Source organism: Anas acuta, chromosome 10 (assembly GCF_963932015.1).
Source record: "Anas acuta chromosome 10, bAnaAcu1.1, whole genome shotgun sequence".
Taxonomy (NCBI): domain Eukaryota; kingdom Metazoa; phylum Chordata; class Aves; order Anseriformes; family Anatidae; genus Anas; species Anas acuta.
The window spans coordinates 4,644,805-4,649,863 of NC_088988.1; the positions used below are offsets into that span (position 1 = coordinate 4,644,805).

Genomic DNA, 5,059 nt, shown 5'->3' on the forward strand with positions numbered 1-5,059 from the left:
CTTCTCTCCGTTAACACCCTTCAAATATTTCCAGGCTCTTTCCCCTTCCTTGCCGTTTAGCCACGCTTTAATCTCACCTATTTATTCATTCATCATAAATCAATCTCTCCTGCCCCCTAATCAGCTCAGCACTGCTGCTCTGCTCGGAGCTCCCTCTGGTTTGCAGGCTGCTGGTGAGCAGGACGGGGAGCCCAGCAGCAGCACCGTGCAGGATGGTGCTGAGCATCCACCCCACAGTGCTTGCTCTCCCCTTGCTGCCCCTCCTGCACTCCTGTCACCTTCGAATGCAAAATCCGGGGTTGTTTTCTTCCTGCTGGCAGTCTCACATATCTTTTCCCCATTACTGTCATTTCAGGAGGAATACGGGCATCGCAGAATGGCTTTGTCTGGATAATAATAATTTTAATTTCCTCATTCAGAAGCTCCTCTTATCTTCTACCTGCGCGTAACTGATTGAGCGATAAGGACATTCCCTCTCTCCTTCTCACCTCATAATAAGCACCAGCACATCTCTGCCAGTTTGAAACTTAGCAAGTGTGCACTCTGCACCTTCAAGTGGGTCCTAATCCAAACATTATATGGCTGAAAGCATTCGAGTGCTTAAAGGATGCTCAGCTTTTTTCCTGCTCCCCAGGGGTAACAGACACAGATGTACTCGGCAGCAGGTCCCTCCCCTGCATCTCGTACAGCAGCAGCATGACCTCTAAACAGTCTCCATCTACACAGACTCCTGCGTCTGATTTCCTCTCCACTGTTAATCTGAGGTCTTTGTGAAAACTATTGCTGTTAGGTTGTCTTTTGCTGGTGTTATTCCCATGTTGAACGTTTCTGACGCTCTCAGCAACTTTCATCTTGGCACCTCGGAGTCAGCTCTGTAGCCCCTTTACTTTGAATTATGCCAACCTACAAAATCATCCCTTCAGGTATGTCTGTATCTTTCTTCGTGTTGGCATTCAGTAGAGGTGATGGGTGGGCTGGTGCTCAGCTAGGGCAACAGGAGCAAACAGTGTCAGATTTGAAGCCCAGAGGTTTATTTTGCCAGCAGGCAATGGGGAGTGTGTGGCTGGAGGCAGGGGTATGTGTTGCAGGGACTGCTCTGAACAGAGCTTCAAGCACTCGACCACCTGTAGAAGTGGCAAGCTGGACTGGGTGATTGCTCTGGCCTCTCCTAGTCCTGTGTTTTTACCCTTTCCCACCTCAATTTGCTTATGTTTTGCCCCATTCTGACCCTCCCACACATCAGAGCTCACATCACAGCAGTGCTCCTGCCCAGGTTCTCCCTGCTCTCTGCCTCCAGTGCCAGCCTTCCCAGCCCCATTAGCTCAGCTCCCTCCTTCCCTGCCCACCTCACTTTCCACATGGTTTAATGGAGTGAAATCCCGATGAAGTCAGAAACAACTACTGCAGCTGACGTTTCCCCAATTTCTCACACAAATCTGAAAAATGTACCGGATTGGAGACTCCTACCCTGCACTTAAAACGAGTTGTTTCTCCAGGTGTTAGTATCGCTGTCTTCTGCACCAGTGTTGCATGAGCTGATTTCGTTTTTTCCTCAGCAAAGACGGACTGAACTATTCATGGCAATGTCAGAGATCAGAGGGAGGAGGAAAGAGCTAAAATGAGTGGGGAGCAGAACCAGGGCAGTGGGAAGGAGGCTTGGCGATAAAAGAAATTGGTGAGATGACAGCGAGACGAGATGTGATCTAAGCCCTCCCCATACCTAGTATTTTTATATGTACACTCAAAACATATTTCAGGGATTGAGAGTGTTTTCTCCTTTCTGGAGATCTATTTTGTCATTACTTTAGCTGACAGCAGCTGGGGAGAATGAAACACTTTGGTTAGCCTCAAACACCTGGCTAAGTTTCCCTAGGTTGAAGCACAGCAATGTTTTATTACAGCTGACACCAATCAAGGCAAATGGACAAAAGTGAGCAATTTGATTTGGGGATCCATGAAAGAAGGGGATAAGTGAAGTGAATTTGGACTCGCTGGATGAAGGAAGGGGTAAGTAAATTTCACAAAGAGGTTTATCTTATCAACACCATTTGCTTTGGGGGTGACGCTTTTTACAAGCAATTCTGCAGTTTCTGCAAAGCCATTGTGCCAGGGTCAGTGCTTGGTACCACCTCTGCCCCTGGGGTTTCACAACGCAGCCAAGGTCATGGGAAATAGGGGCTACAGGGGGAAAAATGAAACAGAGAAGCTGTCCATCACAAATGATTGAGCACTTGTGAGTCTGGCCCCAAAAGGATTAAATTATGGTATGTTTGCTCTGAGAAAGCACCACAACAAGTCATCGTCCCATCACACTAACTAGCACACAGTGACAGAAAGTCACCATGAATATACTGTCCAAAGGTAAGAGAAATAAACCTTGTCCTTTCAGCAGGTCCTTCCCCAGCCCCTGTTGCTCTAAATCACCTCAGAACATCCTCGTGAAGCACTGAGCCCCAGGAAAACATTACAAGGCAGCAGTGATCAGCCTCGATGGCCAGCCACAACAGCACGATAACAGCCCTTCAGCCATCGACACGTCCTTAAAGGCATCACTGGGCAGGGGATTTTTAAAGCAAGATGTGATGAGGCTGAGCTCAGTTCTATGGCAGCAAAGCCCCTGCCATCAGAGGAGCAACCCCAGATTAACATCGGTGGGAATCAGCCCTGCAGCGCCGACAGGGAGCCACAATGGGGCTGGAGCAAGCATCTGTGTTGACTTGCTCATGTGAAGAGGAGCGGGAAATGTTTGCAATGAAATGTGAAACTGTTTGAAATTCACAGTTTGTCACAGTCCATTGTGAATTCAAGAACAGGCCCTTTTTTACAAAGGAATTTTTTTGTGATGGCATATTAAGAAAAAACAGGCCACTTTCTAGTAAAAATGGCGAGAGAAGCAAGCCTGCTCCTGAGTGATGCTTTGATAATATGAGCCTATTTTCCATGGCTTTGGCATTAAAAATACAGAGAAGTACACACTGTCCAAAATCTGCACAGAAAACAACCGTGTTGTCAAAGCTGTGAACAAAGGGAAATGGGAGAAAAGAGGAGAAACTCATTTATATCCTTCTTCAGGAGAACACTACCTAGATATTTGCTTGTGTTAGGGTATCTCAGGACTTGGTCCACGTATTTGTGCACTGGAGAAGGAAAGTCCTGAGGGCTACACCCAGGTCACAGCAGGTTTCAGTGCTCTGACCTAGCATTAAGCTGGTTGGTTTCTGTCAAAGAATTACACCGGTTTTCCTGTTCGCTCCTGTGGTATTAATAGCAGCAAAATCAAGTTGCCAGCAATCCCCACGCCTTGTGCATCCGAACCAACCCCACATTGCTGTGCTACAGTGATTGAAGTATGGGGATTTGTTTGGGAGGATAAAGCAAAACCTTGCTTTGTTTTCCTGCTGTCCTAAATTTCACCCAAGTAGTTTTGCCTCAGCGCTTTGAACTTTGCATAGCTCTTTGAAATTATAATAGGGGGGAAAAATGAAGGAAAAAAAAGAAAAAGAAAAAAAAGCGTGTTTTTTGTTTGTTTGTTTGTTTGTTTGTTGTCCCAAAAGCAGGAGAGGGCCTTGCTAGAGCTTAACCCCTGAGCCCCCCGGACAGTGTGGGGCAGGGGATGCGGGAGGCACGGGGCACTCCTCGGGTCCTGCCGGTGTTTGCGTGACTTAACAGTGACATCCAGCGGTCACCGGGCTCCGCTGTCTTGTCCCGGTGCAAGCCCAGCCAGACCTCGGAGCATCAAATAATCTCCAAATCATCCCGCTTTTTCCTCGGTTTTATAATCCCCGCGTGTTTGCAGTATCGAGAATATTGTTCATAATTAAGCTGCGATAAATGTAAAAATAAATCAAAACCCTGTTAAACATTGAATCGCAGAAACTTTTCCTTCTAGTGGTTATTGCCCTAAACAGAAAAATAAGCAGTTTTCATCTCAAGTTTAACATTGCAGACATATCTTCACATGATAATTTGGTTTTCAAAAAAAGTCTAACTGTGAAGTTTAATGATACCACATGAAGCAGCTTGTCAGTTCATATTTATATTCAAATCTGAGCCTTCACAGTTCCCAGTGTGTTTCTTTAGTATTTTGTTGAAGATATTCTGACAGTCTTTCTCAAAACTGTCTCTGGGAGAAGCAGCATGAAAACCTGCAAGGAAACAAAAAGCTTCCTACACTTCTGGCTCAGGGTTTTGATGCTCGAGGAGGAGACTTCTATCTCCCACCCACGCGTGAGGCTGAGGCTCGGAGGCTCAGACACTTGGCTGCCGCAGCGCAGCCCTTCTGGCTGTGCCTTTCATGTCCTACGAGTGATGGGCAAAGGACCGGAGGAGTCTCCTGAGGTTAAATAGGTGGAAATTCGTAGCATGGGAAGCTGCAGCCACCAGCACCTCTCAATCCTCCCATAGAGGTCAGGTGCCAGTCCAGGGGCTCCCCTCTGCTCTTTCGGTCTCCCCATCCTGGCTGCAAGCCCAGCTGGTTGTATATAGGAAGAGGAAGAGGAATTTGGCTGTGGGTTTCCTCACGCTGCTCTCAGCACTGAGATGGATGCATTCTCCAGCCTCCTGCCTTCCAGGACCTGCCTTAGCACAGGTAGCAGAGCCTGAGCCATTACTCATCATCTGCTGCTCGGCGGTGAAGAATGGAGGTCACTTCCCTGCTGACAGGGCTTGGAGAGAGGAGGTCTTCCTCCTGCCCTCGTCCTGGGTGGGGGCACGTCACCCAGCCCAGACTGGCTGCTTTGTTTAAAGGATTTCTGTCTGCACAAAAGCCACACGCACTCCAAATGGCTCCCCTGTTGCTCTCCAAACCCCTTCACCTCCTCAGCTGGTGCAGAAGGAAAAAAGCCAAGTGGAAGCAGTGGATGTGCCCAATAGGACAGGGGCATCCCAACACATGGCTGTGTGAAATACTGAGGGATGGGAAGGGAAAAGCTGGGGCTGAGCCCTGCCTCCCGTACACAGATCCTCCTGCCTAGAGCCTCCACATGAACCCCACAGCTTGCTGGGGAGCTTGGGAACCTTCTTAGCCCACCCTGCACACAGAGGAGCTCACCCCATGTCC

General features: G+C 48.2%; 1 long non-coding RNA gene across 1 annotated transcript; it reads left to right on the forward strand.

The window, feature by feature from the left end:
• Window positions 1-1,754: 1,754 nt before the first annotated feature.
• On the forward strand, window positions 1,755-4,814 carry LOC137862026 (uncharacterized). The gene is made up of 2 exons (XR_011100017.1): window positions 1,755-2,007; window positions 2,390-4,814. It is a non-coding gene; the product is annotated as an uncharacterized lncRNA (long non-coding RNA).
• The last annotated feature ends 245 nt before the right edge of the window (window positions 4,815-5,059 follow it).